Source organism: Wyeomyia smithii, chromosome 2 (genome assembly GCF_029784165.1).
Source record: "Wyeomyia smithii strain HCP4-BCI-WySm-NY-G18 chromosome 2, ASM2978416v1, whole genome shotgun sequence".
NCBI lineage: Eukaryota > Metazoa > Arthropoda > Insecta > Diptera > Culicidae > Wyeomyia > Wyeomyia smithii.
This window is the reverse complement of record NC_073695.1, coordinates 208866595-208883573: the sequence shown is the minus strand read 5'-3', so window position 1 is coordinate 208883573 and position 16979 is coordinate 208866595. Positions and strand designations below refer to the sequence as shown.

General features: G+C 38.2%; 1 protein-coding gene across 1 annotated transcript in view; it reads right to left on the bottom strand.

The window, feature by feature from the left end:
* LOC129723423 (neuropeptide Y receptor type 2) overlaps nt 1–16979 on the bottom strand; it is a 179901-nt gene that overhangs the window by 59396 nt on the left and 103526 nt on the right. The window lies entirely within an intron of this gene.

Sequence of the window (16979 nt, the reverse complement as noted above, 5' to 3'; positions counted from 1 at the left end):
AAGTAGATTTCACATCGAGTAGGTAGTTTTTCTGTGCCTGTGGGATGTATACATATTATATGTTATAGTATGCCCAATGAAACTTTATGCTTATTTACCTTTGTGATAAAGAAGTGAGCCAGGAATCCATTTAGCAAGCTGCTGAAGGTATCGACAAACTCTTCTGGTGAGCAGTTCATGTCCACTAGTTGATAATAGTTTTCGACTTGAACCCAGTTTTTGAACTTTATAACTTCAACGGGGAAATTTTCGATTTCGTCCAGGAATTTATCGCTAAAGTCACATAAGTTCGGGCATCTGTCACATTCCAAAAAGAAACATTTTGGTGATGGACTTTTACATACCAAGAAATTGTTAATCAACTGGTTCAATGAGATATCTTTCAGCATTGGTAATGCTTTTATAGCACGTAAGCATAAGTCTATGTTCTCATGCTTCATGCACACACACACTGTATGTGTATCAGAGCTTCCAGAAAGTATGCATTCCGGTGGTCGAAACTTGGCGAACGTTGAAAAACCAATCTTAGAATCCGGAAATAAATCTTTAAAATTGGCGAAAATTTCGTTCAGAGATCTTCTGACTCTGATAGCGAGATTCTTGTATCTGGTAATTTTAAAATTCCTTTCGTGTCACGAATCTTCAGAGATTTTGCAGCAAACCACTTACCTTAAGATATTTTTGTATAAATAGATGCGTGATTTCGAGAAATAATAGCATACTTACTACATCCGGTTACATCAATCATTTTTTGTCTACTCCAGGAAGACGCTAGCAAAGTTAGAATTTGGAATTTTTCTGATTTGGTTGATATTCCATAATTATCAATAATATCTCTTACAATAGGAACATCTGTGTCTTGATAGTACACAGGGCAATCCACCTTCAATATTTGTTTGAGTAAGTTCACAGCCTGTTTGAACAATTCAACGCGCACGCTATCTCGTCGAGGCTCCCGTACCCTGATGGACTGGATTCCAAGGCTAGATAAAACTTTAATCACTGTGTGGAAGCCTTCTTTTTTGAAGCTTTCAGCTGATGGCACTTCTCTCAAAACTTCGATCGACGATTCTGCTTCTAAATAATCGATCGGTGCTGGTTCTTCCAAATCTTCTATCGTTTGTTCCAGGTCGTCTTCCTCCACCTCTGTAGGCTGACAAAATTGATTCTTTTTTAGATGGGTGACCTTCAAACGACATGTTGTGCATATTTTGTCAGTGGAATCGGGAACATTTTCAAAACAATTCGATTTAAAATATGCAATAAGCTCTGGTGTAACCTTCGTAAGCTTCGTAGTTTTTCGCCAATTTGAGTGACCAGTTTTATTGAAAGGATTACAACAGAACCGCTTCCTACCACGAGCCACCGGTTTGATTACTTCACCGCCGCGATTTTTCAACATCTTGTAACACAACTAATTTCCACTCAGTCTGTTGAACAATAAACGTCAAAATCATTGTACTTAACCTAGCGTTGTTAGAAGATATCCACTCATAGCTCACACACATCAACTTCATAGCCACACAATAGAAGATGTAGGTATCCCCTGCACATTCAACGGTGTCTCCGTGTAAGCAATATTAGAAGATCGTTCAGTGTGCACTGCGTGGCAAGCAGCGCTTGCTTCTTTATCGATCGCGCGGCGCGTGTTGAGAATATTAAAACTCGGTATAGAAAATTGGCTCGACGGCCATGTTTCTTTCGCGACACACCTGATATTTCAAATGTATCTTGTAGGATTTTTTCTCAGCTTTCCAATGGTTGTCTCAGAATTTAAATTGGTGGTTGCCAACCTGTTCAAAAACGCGTTTTAATGATAAAATTCAAAATGGCGGCGAATCCAAGATGGCGGCCAAACTTTTGAATACTTCACATGAAAGCCCTAGATGTTTTCTGTATAATGAAATGCTGTTTGTAGAGGGTTTTGGGAGAAATATTTGAAATATGGCTCGATAAAAATATTCGATTTTCACTTTTCTAAAAATTTGTTCACCCCTTGGCGAACAAGGGGTCCACCAAATAGAACAAATTAATGTGCAGTTATTAATTTTTCACTGCGTTTAATCGAATTAAATTAAAAAAAAAACAATTTTCCAAGACCTCGTGTCACTAGTGGCCTAGTTTCAGCGAGAATTGCCCTTTTATTAATCATTTTGTCATGCCAAAACAGTGTTATAACGCAAAAATTTTATAAATTCTTTTTGAGCTGTGCAAAATTTTATTCCATGTGCAAAGTTTCATTCAAATCAAATATATTCGACGATAGGTCATTTGGCGTAGAAACACTTAAAAAAAACTTTGCAAAATTAGGTACTCAAAGTTCCAGGAATGATGAAAAAGGAAAAAAATGGAGCAATTGCGAGAATCGGAAGTTTAAATAAAATTAAGGTGATCATAAGAAAACTGGAATATAATTACTAAAATTAAATGCGAGTATTTTACTAATACTAACCTAAGCACCCAGTAAGTAAGAGTAACTTTATCTGGCTTTGCCATAGGCAGTTTTTTCTTCTTTGTTTAAGCCCCACCCCACTTAAACTGTCAGCTTCCTAATAGATTTCAAAAACGAAATTTGTTCTTCCATTTTCACTTAAAGGAACTTTGTTTCCAGCCCCGTTATATTTTTCTGACTGACTGTTGAATGACATTCTCACTTAGACTTAACGTTTAGCTTCTGCAGGCTGTCTCTACACCCAGATTGTATTCTTCAATTCAGATCCTGTAAGCTCTCGAAGCTGTGAAGAAAATAACTGCGATTTTTTTTTCATTGCTGACAATCAAAAACAAAATTTGCATTTTACTTTTTTATCCCATGCCCAACTGGTACACTCTGCATCAAAAGTTTGTGTAAGTTTCCTACTTGTAATGCAATTGTACTAACTGTACTATTTTATTGACGTCACTTGAATCAACATATTTTTCGACAAAAGAATCATTGAAACCTAAACTTCTCCATTTGAGAAAGAAAAACAAGGAACAATTCTTGCCACCCCAAGTTCCAGTAAAATCATTTATTAGTGTAACGTTGAGAATCAAATAATGTCGCAAATTTTGCCCTTGTATTAATTTTCTTGATTTGAATTTAATTTGTACGATGTTGAAACAATTGATCTCCCATGCTATGTATGCTCACAATTAGCATTACAAAAACACCGGGTAGACCCAAAGACTGAGTTAGTGAACTCAGCAAACCCATCAGATAGCCCCATATCATCATGCTACACAGTAATTCCAGGAAACAATCCTATAACAGCTGCTCAAAGCCGATACAAAGAAAAATCTCTACGAATTTAGGTGTGTTCAAATTGCTTTCTCGCAAAGGCAAAAGTAGGGTAGAAGCACCGGTTTTGGCCATAGCACCAGTTTTGGCCATGATAGAATAAAATTGATAATTGTGAAAAAGTATCTTAGATTACTCCTAATTCGAAGTCTCCTATTGAACCTGCTGATACTATTCAACAAAACTATTACAAACTCAAGCAAATAAATATGCGTATTTTAGTTTTAATAAAGGAACAAACTATGCTTTCTCCAGTTCACTATACAGCCTAACGTTTAGGTAGTTTGCAAGCTATTTTTCATAGAGCATAACTTTGTTTAAATTTGCCCATTTCTATAACAAATCCTGTTACCAGCATCAGGCACAACTTACTACAGCACATGGATAAAATAAATAAACATTTTGGTGTGATTTTTCTCTGCAATATCAAAATTACCTACAGCTTCCAAAAACGTTCCATGATCCATTCTTGGCCACATATTAATGCAATTCCATGATTCATAATCCTGATATTGGCCATATGTAAACAAAACCATGGTAACGGATTGATGTTTATGCAAAACATGAAATGTATGGGGTTTTTGGGCTGATATTTTAATCGCATGAGATATGTGAAACTACAAAACTGGTTCGGGATTAGAAAGTCTCCGTTTGTTCAGATTATTTACAAATCTGTAACTTCATTTGTATTTACCAAAACTAACGCTTCGGATTCTCAACCTTAACCTGACTATAATAAATGGCACTTTAGTTACCGAACTTAATGTTAGCAAATAATACGAAAAAGTTTCTATGTGGAAAAGGAAAGAGCGGAGGCTTTTGAATGTAGATCAATGACAGACGAAAAATTAATATAGGTCAATGATGTGATGTCAGTGTTATTAAACATTCTACTAAGTTTAAACAAATTCTTACGTGAAGTACTTTGCCATGCTAGCTATGTGTGAATATAATATCATTATTTAGTTTATATATACTGGCCCTTTGGTTAGTTCAAAAACGAGTTTTTTCTGCTATTAAAATATATCCATATAATAAAGTCAAAATATAAAATAAATTCGTGTGACTTCAACTTTTTCGCGAATTGGCCATAATAGGAGACCCAAGTGGCCAATTTAAAAATGCTATGGCCAAAACAGGAGCCTAGAGAAGTTTTTTGATTGGAAAATATGTAAACAATACAACATAATTTGATTATTTCAACTCATTGTTAGTGCAGAATATAGGCGATTTCATCCGATTTCCCCGTTGAAATTATTCAATTACAGGTTTTTCGAAGGAAGAAGGACAAATATCCCTCATACATAACATACTATGGCCAAAACCGGTGCTCTTACTCTATAATAAATTGCAGGAACAGCTCCTCCGCCTGCTACCTTACAAAAGTCCATAACGATTCCCATACCTTCAGCATCTGGTAACAGTCGTCTGCACAGCGCTGATAAACTAATCTTATGAGCAAACTTTCCAACTGTATTATGTGGAAGCGTTTCATCAATTTAGTACTTTTCAAAGAAAGCGAAAAACCAGCAACGAGCTGCATGTTCCCCCATTAACGGTGCAACCAGTGCAGTGTGCTTGGCGACATACCACCATCAATTCCGTACTTTCTTGCTCGCACCCAGCTCGTGTCCCCTTTTTGCCATACTGGCCAGAAGTGAAACAAATTGCACAACAAACTGCAAGATTGCGCTCCAAAACTCGTGCACTCGTTCGAATGTTACCCATCAGACTGCAATCACAGCCAGTCAGCTCCGGCATCATTGGTGGCTTTCGGATGAGTCACTTTATCTTTTTAATTTGACGTTAAGAGGACAAATACGAACGTTTTATTAGGTTATACTCCGCCCGCGTTGACTGCAGGCGGAGAAAACCTAAACCGTCGTCACTCGTCTCGTTGGTTAGCAAGCATCCAGCTGGTAAAGGGATGGTTTTTTGTTATTCAATCAATATTCACTGGGTAACTGAAAAACAGCGCAGAACGAAAAGGACACAGATTGTCCGTTCCGGCAAATTTACTATGTTCACTCTCCGTGGAAGGAGCGAATTAATTGAGTAAGGATGGATTCACAATCGTGCACATCGGGGAGATTTTTGCTGCTCAATCCCTTCTCAATCTAGAAGACTAAGGAAGAAAAACAATTTCGATGAAAAAAGTAACTTCACTGACTAGCAAACATTAATATTCCATAGTGTAAGTTCAGTCAAATTAAGACCCCTATTATAGAAGACGAGGCCAGCAAATCGTCTCACCAGCAGTCACTAACAAGGCGAGCAAAATTTTGTATTAGGGAACGCAAGTGGAACTAATAACGAATTTCTTTATTTTTCTGGGTAAGTGCAAATCTACCCAAGACTAAAGAAACAACATCGGCGATTTGCGACACAAGTTAGAAAGAGATGCCGGATAATTGTTTACACCACAAAGCACCTGTGCTGGTGGGCTAAAACTGACAAATTTCACGGTGCGCTTCAGGCAACACACCAGGTCAATACTGGGTTGATATCAAGCGAATGAAGAAGGGTTTTGACAGCAGTAAGGTTGGCTCCAGGTCAAAACTAGGTGAGCTAGTGGAATAAAGAAATTCGCTATTAGCTGGTAACAGCTGCGTGGCAGACGAGCTACTCATCCAAAATCCAGTCGACTAGCTATCTGCAATACCTAAATTAGGAAGACGAGAAACTTGCCGCTCTACTCAGCACTAATAACTGGGTACTGTCCGAGTAATTATAATTTAAAGAACATTGGTCGCGTTCAGGATGACACTTAACAACTGTGTAACTTTTCAGATCGATCGGTGAAACGCCCGATTTGCGCCGATTTTTAAAGTGTCCATACGATTTTATATGGGGAAATCCACATTTTCAATACTTATTCTCTAGAGAGGTAAAGTTGGCTCCTAAAAAAATATCAATACATGATATTTATTTAAAATTTATTTAACTTCGTCTTTAGTTCTAGCTGTACACACTGGCCTTAACTAGTAATTATATCTTATACTAATTTTAATACATTGTCTAGTTTTATAAAAGTCAAAACGTCACTATTATTTAGTAAATTAAAGCATTTCTCCAGCGGGTGGTTTTGTCCGAATACTGTTCGATGTCTAGTTGTTTAGAACAGTGAGCGTGGGCGTGATCGATGCGCTGGCACGTAGATGTTTACCTGCTGTAGTAGGTCAGGGCAATCAATACGATTGCTCAGTATATCGAAAGCAAACATGCGTTGCAAGAATGTGCGTCACTGGTGCAAGGGTTCTAATCTAATTAATCGGCATCGCTGATCATACGAAGGTAATCTTCGAGGCTCAACCCAAGGTAATCGTCGTAGAGCGAAGCGAAGAAAACAACCGTTGAATCCTTTCCATGCGAACGATTTGGGCTTCTTGATGGGGTGCCCATATTTGAACAGCGTATTCAAGAACGCTTCGCACAATCGAGCAATAGAGTGTTTTGAGAGCATACACGTTAAAAAAGAGCTTACTGTTCATGGTAACTCCTAAGTCCTGTATCGAAGTAACACGTTCTAGGTTCGTCGCGTTCATCTCCATGCCATTCAATTTACACCAGAACACTATATTGTCGATGTCTTGCTGTAAAGCGGCACGATCGACCAATGAGCTGATGACTCGGTAAACCTTCAAATCGTCGGCGTACATGAGGTGATGAGAATTAAGGCGGTGGCTCAAGTCGTTCACAAGATGACACCCCGTTAGGCATACAGACGCGAGGCATACGGACGCGAGGCATAGTACGCTAGGCATAATGGACGGCAGGCATACGGACACGAGGCATATGGACGCGAGGCCGAATGGACGCGAGGCCGAATGGACGAGAGGCCGAATGGACGCGAGGCCGAATGGACGCGAGGCCGAATGAACGCAAGGCCGAGTGGACGCGAGGCCGAATGGACGCGAGGCCGAATGGACGCGAGGCCGAATGGATACAAGGCCGAATGGATACAAGGCCGAAAGGACACAAGGTCAAGGGGAAGTGATGTGGAATATGTTATTATCGTCATCATCTACACAGCATTCGACAACATGTATTTCGCTTCAACGTGTCATTTGAAAAGCAATACACTAGCGGCCTTCGGCCGACTCGCTGTTCGAGCGAATGCTGTCCTTACTCGCTACCGCTCGTTCGGATTTAACTAAGAGAAGAAAACTCTGTTTGAGTAGACCTAGCAAACCAGTAGATCAGTCGTTTGGGTGCGAGAGGCCGCCGCTTCCGACGGCGGGACGGCGGCCGGCTCGGACTGCGGAAACCACGGCGGCTTAGTGCCGCCTCGTTTCCTTGCCCTCGATGATGCGTCTTCGCCGCATGATTTCGAGAAAGGTATTATACTCAACTTAAACTCTTTAGGAATATGATAACACCTGAATTACATTATTGGATCTCATGCGATCGTACAACATCGCATTCGGCCTCGCGTCCATTCGGCTTCGCGTCCATTCGGCCTCGCGTCCGTTATGCCTTTTGGCAGTATGCCTCGTATCCATTATGCCTCACATCCATTATGTCTCGCGTCTGTATGCCTAGCATACTATGCCTAACATCCATATGCCTAGCGTCCATATGCCTCGTGCCCCGTTCCCGTTCACAAACAAAACAAAGATTAGAGGGCCGAGGTGGCTGCCTTGTGGTACACCAGAAGGTGTCGAAAACAGCGAAACAGCTGCTGACGCAGCTGACTCTGCGGAATTAAATTTCACTACAGCCGATCTGTCCTGTAAGTAGGAGAGGAGCCACAAGATGAGCTAGGAAAACCTAACTTTTCTAGCTTTCTTAGTGTTAGTTCGTGCGGCACCTTATCAAAAGCTTTGGCTAAATCTAGGTAGACACTATCCACTTGGCAGTATTTTTCCAAATGAGTGTTGAGCATGCTAGCATAAACCATGAGATTCGTGGTTGTAGAGCGGTTTTTAACAAAACCATGTTGATTTTGCGATATTATAGGTTTAGCGGTTTCGTACATCCTATCGTGAATCAACAGTTCGAGTGTTTTTGCAAGACAACAGAAAATCGAGATTGGTCGGTAGTTCTTAACGTCGTGTGCGTTGCCGGTTTTGTGGATGGGCGTCACGGCAGACAATTTCCATGCGCTAGGGAAAGTACCTTCTAGTAAAGACAGGTTGAAAATGTGGCATATCGGTAACGCGAGTGTCTCTGCGCATCGCTGAATGAAAGCAGGAGGTAGTTTGTCCGGACCAGGGCCCTTTGACGGGTCTACAGATTTCAGCGCGGTGGCAACCTCGGCAGTAGTGAATGTCGGACGTGGCAGGTGTACATCGTACGATGGCAAGGAATTCAACAACTCGGGGGAAACAGGTGTAGTGATGGGGTTGTACACTGATTTAAAGAAGGTAGCAAAAAGTTCGACCGAAGCATCTGTGTCGTTACTGGTTGTGCCGTCGTAAGTCATCTTTGTCGGGATCGACTGTGTACCTTTCCTGTTTTTGAAGTGGCGCCAGAGAGAGGATGGATCCGCCTTAGCCTCGCTTTCGATTCGAAAAATATAATCCCGATAAGCAGAATGTAGGCACTCATCATAATCTGTCTCTAGCATGCGAAGGGTGATTCTGTTTTCTGCGGTACGATGGCGCATGAACCGGCGACGTGCTTTGCGTAGAACGTTACGTTTGTGCCTGAGTGTGGCGTTCCACCACGGATGATTGTAAAAGCGTCGAATGCGAGTTGTGCGGAAAGGTGTGTTCCTGGTTATTATATTAAATTGCACGTCGTAGAAGGTAGTAACGGCAGTGTCAGTATGAGCTTCGTGAAAGATCGCATCCCAGTTCTGCAACCTGAGCTCGGAAGTAATTGCGTCAAAATTGCATCGGTTAAAGTCGAGACTTTGCTTCCCTGGGTCCCTGGTTCCCTGGGTTGAAATTTTCCAGCAACACTACTACAGCATGCTGCTATTGCAAACTTACTCAAGTATGAGAAATAATTTCGCGTGGAATCAATTTTCAAAGTGTGATTTTTGCTCATATTATCTTCGGGGAAGCCTCCAAGATAAATTTAAGCGATATTATTTCTCATCACGTGGTTGAATTTGCAACAGCAGCATGCTGCAGCAGTATTACTAGTAAAATTCAATGGTGAGCCGTTCGTCAGATATTCAATCAGTCAGGGGTGAATATCTTTTTTCACAAGCAAGTAGAGCCTTGCGGTCTTCAGAAAAGTTTTTCCCAAAAAAATTTCCTATAAATATCATGTATTGATATATTTTTAGGGGTCAACTGGACATCTCTATAGAAAAAGTTTTGAAAAAGTGGTTTTTCCCATATAAAATCGTATGGAAGCTTTGAAAATCGGGCGCAATTCGGGCGTTTCACCCAAAAGTTACACAGTTAATGTAGGACCCATAAGGAACACGAAAAGTGCATGGGAGCGAAAAATAACACCAACGCTTCTTTCCCATATAACCATGTCCTAGTCTATGCATTATACATGAACAGAATCAAATTTCTTAGCAACGGCTGCTTGCAATCGAGTGAAATTTGGTCTGCTAATCCTGCAAGAGTAGTTGGCGAGGCAACCGGCCATTTACTCGATCAATAGTGGGTGATCGGTTATCCTACGTGCATAGCCGGATCCAGGGGAGGCAGGGGCCCCACAAAAGTTCACTTCCAACAAGAAATTTCGCAACACATCAAAACTGAATTAAATTCAAACAAACTAACACAGTTCTTGCATAAACTCACTTTAACTTTTATTTTTATATGACATGTTTGTTTGAAAATGAAAAGGGGCCTCAACATATAATTTGGCCCCCACAATCCTTATACCGGCCCTGTCTACATGGTACGTATAGTAATGAGGATATACTACAATAGTTCTAATTAATGGACGCAGTAGTCTAATTAATAAACGAAATACTACAAGGTATACAGCCCTAGGGTTGTATGAAATGGTGACGTGGGGCTGAACACTGTAATTAGGGGTTTTTCTGTTACAAAATATACAGAGTCTGCAGACAGAATCAATGTGTTTGCTCAGCGACTGTACGTATTTTTATTTTCAGCCTCCTTCCCTCCAATTTTTGAAATATATTCAACAACACTCGAGAGAATATCGTTCATATCTGATGATATTATGCCTGTAGTATTTTTTTGTTCAAACAACATGTATTTGACAAGGCACAAGCATAGTGTGCTTGTTGAAGAAGCACCAAGAATTTCTCGTAATGCGTCAAAGTCAGAGTTAACTCTATTAACTCACGTCATAATGAATGTTTTTGTCTTATTTAACTCTGATTAAATCAAATCTATAATATGGATCTTACTTTCAAAATAATATGGAAGCCCTTACAAAGGTTCATTAATGGGCAAACATAAGAAGATATTGATAATTAACAAGTTCCAGCTAAAAATCGTAGCAATCAACAATTCCATTTTTGTTTTTTGCTTGACAATTTTTTTCATTTGCCTACAACTACATTTGCTGTATTACGAAGACAGCCAATATACGTTTATTATGGTAACGCTTAGAATAATAACACTGTGCTACAGCGATTTAGAACTTCTGAAGTGACCTAGTGTCCCAGATGGTCTTATTTATTTTAAAACTATTCATCACATATAGGTAAACTTTTTAGACATATTTAAATGTTTCAAATGCTCTATTTTTCGCCTTTCCAAAACAGCCAAAACATAAAAAATCGGTTGAAAAATAACCGTATTAAACATAAAAATGTGAGCTGAGGTAAAAAACAGGATTTTGAACATAACTTATAATTTTCGGGGTATTTGAAAAACGCGCAAGTAACACTTGACTGAAGTTATAACCCACACAAAGTCACATCAAAAGTTCTTGCATTTTTTCATCATTTGTAGCCCCGTGAAATAATTGTGCGATAGAAGCCAAAAATTCTGGTTTTCTTGAAAAATGTATAACTTAGCCAAATATCAACCGATTTCCACAAAACTACTTTCATTTGATTCGGAATTGAATATAATTTCAAAATTATAGTATATTTGTGGTATGTTTCTCACAAAAATAGACGGCAAATTTCAAATTAAATTGAAAAATTTCGTGACAAAGTCAAAAAAATTATATTTAAACTCAAATAACCCAACATTTTTTATTCTTATTAGTAAAAACCTGTATATATTTTGAAAGCTCTATTTGTCTTCTTTCTAAAACTGCTAAAATATTGAAAATCGGTTCAGAAATGACTGAGTTAAAAAATATTATATGCGCTGAGGTTCAAAAAACCGTATTTTGACCATAACTTCAGATTTTGGGGGTGTTTGGAAAATTTCTAGTATGATCGAATGTTACATTCAATAAGCCCTACAACCTACATTAGGTCACTTCGAAAGTTCTTGAATTTTTTTTTTCATTTGTAGCACAGTGTAATATATCATCTAACAATTTTGAAATGTAAAAAGAGATTCTGAATTAATCATAGTAAATAAACAAATTCACAAGCTTTCGCAGGCTCTTACTCTTCTATAAATTTGTATATTAAGGAATTTACTCTTTCGATACTATCCGGTCTCGATTAGTTAGTTAATACCTATTGAAGATGAAATTAAATAAATATCCGTTGCAAAAATTAACAATTCTTGTTGAGTAATTTATGGCAATCATATTTATGATATAAACTTTCAATCACCATCAACAGCAACATAGTAGTTTTTCCTCGATTACACACGAATAGAAATGTACGAACAGAAGTGTACCACTGCAATACGAATAGTACCGCTGCAGTACGAATAGAATTGTACCGCTGAAATGTACGATTAGAAGAGTACCACTGCAATCATAGACGACGAGAGACATGCGGTTTTCTGCTCCACTGGTACTGTTGCTTCTACCAGCATGTTTTCTTTCAAGACATCAGTTTTTATTAAGTTTTGAATGCAGGTTTAGGAATTGTTCAAGAATGGGGATTGTTTCAAACTTTTCGGAAAACTTTTACCTTCGAGACATCATATTAGTCTAAGCCATGGGAGCATAGATAAATTGACCTATTGGGACGGGGAGGCTCTGTCAATTTTTTTTCAATATTGATACAAGGAATATCACAGGGAACGGTTAGTGTCCATTCACGTCGTCTGTGCTAGGAATGCTTGCATGCAATTGGTTCATTGTTCGCGTAAATTTGTCATTGAAACTTTTTATCAATTTTATCGCTTAGCAATGAAATTAGAGTGCTAACTAGCATATCACAAAATTGTTATTCATTTTATATATTCAACAACATATTGATTATTGTTATCCATCATGTGGTTATGCTGTTATTAACGTTTGAAATCTGACGCAAAATTTGCCAGTTTCATTTCCAATTTTACAGAATGCATCCCAGTATAGTAAACAAAGACGAAGTCCCACGTCAAAAAATTCGCCGCTCGCTTCGTCTTTTGTAATAGGGGCCTATGACTATTTATCATAATGCAGGGTATTATGAAGCTCTGTTTAAAGTTTGAAATACAGGCCAGGGAAATAAATCAAATGCACCACGGTGCTCCCACAGACCGTTATTATAAAAAAATGAACCAAAGAATCTGAGTACACCATTCGACTCGTTATGACGTCCAGAATCTCTGGTCGAAATTCCAGAATCATCGTACGGTACATTTTTGAGTAATGCCCTTTTGAAGGTCGTAAAGTACAATAAAGTGATAACGACGAAATACTTGTTGTAAACCACGTTTCCAACCACCATTTTATAAAATAACTGCCAAAATAGTTCCTACACATATTTCAAGATTTTAATAATTGGTGGAAAGATTTATTTGAAAATCCCACAGTGCACAGTGGTCTAAATTCGAAAAATCGTGATTGGTTTAGATTTGACTGTGAAAAATTGATTTTATGTACTCAATGTATTCTGCAAAATTGTTTCATAGAACAAGGCCTTACTTTTGACGTTTTCGGTTTTTCGATCAATCTACCAGTTAGGTAAAAATAATATTTTTTTAAATTTTCTATATTTCAGATTGCTTCTTTCAGCAAAGTTGTGGAGAATTGTGTAAGAAAAACAATTGATGAAAACTGCGATGTCCTATCTGTACGCTGGACACGACAAAATAGAGTTGTTTGTGGAACACCTCTCCTTAAAATCAGTTTTTTGATTCCTCAGAAACTCTGGAAGTAATGAAGTAATGGAAGTCTATATAATGTTCTAAGAGTTTTTGCATTCAACTAAGCTTTCCTCAAGACTTTGTAAAATTTATTGTTTTGACAATCGCAGAAAAAATGATATACAAAAAACTGATTTTAAGGAGGGACGTTCCACAAAAACTCTATTTTGTCGTATCCAACGTACATATAGGAAATGGCAGTATTTGGCAATTGTTTTTCTTTTAAAACTTTCCACAACTTTGCTGAAGGAAGCAATCTAGTGTATTGATAATTAGAAAAAAATATTTTTTTATCTAGCTGTTAGGTGGATTGATAAAAAAAAACAAAAAAATGCCAAAAGTAAGACCTTGGTATATGAAACAATTTTGCGGAATATATTGAGTACATAAAATCAATTTTTCGCAGTCAAATATAAAACGATCACGTTTTTTCGAGTTTGGACCACTGTGCACTGTGGGTTTTTTTTAACGTTAATTACGCGGTCATGTCTCAAATACAATCTCTCGAACTTTTCATTTTTCCTAAAAAATTATTTTTCCTTAAAAACACTTAGAGTGATTTATCAATTTAATTTAATTGTAAAAATTCACTTTCACAGTTCCTTTTACCCATTGCCATTGTGGGAATCAAATGGTTCAATTCATCAGTAGCTAAAAAAAATCAAGGCTTTTGAAGCTATACTAGTTTTTTTAGTTTCATTGCTATGAATTTCAACTAAACATACTTCTTCACACTTCTTCTCGAAATGTAGGGGAAAGTAGGTAGAGACGGACACTGCTGGTAAGATGGACACTTTTAATATTTCATAAACTACAATGTATTATGATAGTTGAGTGATGCGAATACCTTCTTTGTAGTGTGTTAATAATTTTGAGATGCATTGTCGGTTTTCAGCAAGCAAACTGTCAAATTTGTAAGTAAAACAAAGAATATTTTCGTGCACGCGCTATTTAATGTAATTTTCATTCCACGAAAAATAGTGGAGAAGTCGTGAAACTTATATGTTTTCATTTGTTCCCGATAGTATAGTGTTTAATAAGTCTTTCCTCAGTTTTCTAATACAAATCCAGCAGATTTTGGATGTTCCGATAGAGAGCAACGATCGTTTAAAAAATTTACAGCCAGGTCGAGCAAGACGGACACACTAAGGTGGGGAAAGATGGACAAACGGATTTTCCAGGAATTTTCACATGTAATATCAGTTGTCTACTACAGATGTTTACAAAGTACACCCACGAGAGAAACCAGCAGATATTAATAGCTCAGCAGTCATAACAGGCCATATAGGCCGTGAATTTCCGCCTTCATCCTAATCAACCCTCCCAAACTGTTCACGTAATGTATAAATGGACTCTCACTACGTAGAGTAGTGCATGGCCATCACTTAACAAATAAATCAAAATAATACGTGACGTACTACATCTTTTTAGTGACAGTCCACCTTTACCATCGTAGTGTCTATTTTACCCACCCCAGGTGTCCGTCTTTCCCAACCATGTCAAAAACAGCAATTTGTAGTCATATTTTTGAAGACCCAAAACACATAAAACTTGGAGGAAGTTCACTAATACCAAAAATAATTATGACAACAAATAATCTTAAGTTTCAGTTTGTATGACTACTGCGATCTAAATAGCAATACCTGAGTAATAATTTTGGTTAACCCTTAGGGTGTCCGTCTTTACCTACTTTCTCATAAGTAGAATCCTGACGCCATCAGTTCACACCTCATGTCAACGACCTTCTCAGGCTCAAATTTTAGGGAATTGTTTATATAAGGTCACTATACAAAAATGCCAACTTTCGTACCGGTTTTTTTTTCGGCATTAGTGTCAGAACACAACTGCGTCCATTGATTAGATTCGGCGTTAGTCAAATATCCTGTCACAATTAAGGTGCAATGGTCATTGGTTGAGATAGTACCCGATCACAGTTAGCATCGATTCGTTTTATGGAGTCTAATACCTTGCCAGGATTACATTGCCAAATTTTAAGGGTCTCTAGTAGCCCTTTTTCGAATATTGTCTTCCTTTAATTGAACAATATTCCGCAGTTACAGAATATATGTTCAGCAGTTTTAGTTTCAAGTTGACAAAAACGACATTCTATTGCGTGAGTTCTTCCAGTTTTATTTAGGTTATTACCCGAAGATCTTTCTTATTGGGAGCAAGGAAGATCCGGACTTTACCTGCACTCGGTTTGATAAATCTTCTGGCTTGTCTGAATGAATTCGTAGCGTTCCAGTTTGATTCCACCATGGGCATTTTCCAGATTCCCAATTTAGTCCTCAAAGCACACTCAAGGACTCCACAAAATGGTTCCGAACCAATAAAATATTATGCTGAACCTTCTCTTGCTAGGCTGTCGGCTTTTTCATTTCCTTCAATCCCACAATGCTCGAACACCCAGTATAAAGTGACTTCCTTTTCTACTGGACAATTGTCTCAAAGAAAGATTGCTTTCCCCCACTAGTCTCGATTTATATGTTAGTTGCACACCTCCAAAGCCAGCAGATATTTCTGTATCATTTGGCATAGCCATTATCCGTTCAATAATACAGTTATCCAGGCCGCATACTTCCATTGCGGAACGCATTGAGCTATAGGATGCACTATCGAATGCTCCTTCAATATCAAGAAAAGCAACCAAAGTCGTTTCTTTGGCTTGAAGTGATTTCTCGATTTTATTAACTAGCGATTGTAGCGCCGTTATTATAGATTTACCTTATTGGTAAATCTATTGGTTATTAATCAACTTGTGCAGCCTCGCTGCTGTTGAAGCGTTGTTGATCTCTTCACAAACCCGTCTCCAGTCCTTTCTTCTTGCATGTTTTAATTCTCTGTTGTATACAGTTAGGGCCATTTTTGGCTGTTTTCCACAAAACCTCCACATGTCAAATTTGGTTCCATTTGCTTGTTTAGTTCTCGAGTTATGCAGAAAATAGTATAGCACCCCCCACCTATTCTTTTAGAGTAGGAAGGAGTTTTGAACCTTCAGAAAACATTTCTTGCCCTCAAAGGCCAACAAATTTGATTCCATTTGCCTGATTAATTCTTGAGTTATACAAAAATTTGCGTTTCATATGTATGGGAAGCCCCATTCCAGAGAATGGAGGGGTGTCGAACCATCATTGAAATATTTCTGGCTCCCAAAAACCTTCACCAAATTTGGTTCCATTTGATTGATTAGTGTGCTCCCAAAATCCTTCACATGTCAAATTTCATTCAATTTGCTTGATAAATTCTCAAGTTAAGCAAAAATATGTGTCTCATTTGTATGGGAACCTCCCTTCCAGAAGAGGGAGGGGTATCGAACCAGCATTGAAATATTTCTTGTTCCCAAAAATCGCCACATGCCATATTTGGTGCCATTTAGCTTATTAGTTTTTGAGTTATGCAGAAATTTATGTTTCATTTGTATGGGAACTCTCGCTTCTACAGAAGGGGAGAGTATCAATCTATCCCAAACATTTCTTGCTCCCGTAAACTATCATACGCCCAATTTGGTTCCATTTGCTTGATTGATTCTCGAGTTATGCAGAAATTGCTGTTTCATTTGTATGATAGCCTTTCCTTCAAAAGAAAAAAGGGGTCTTAACATA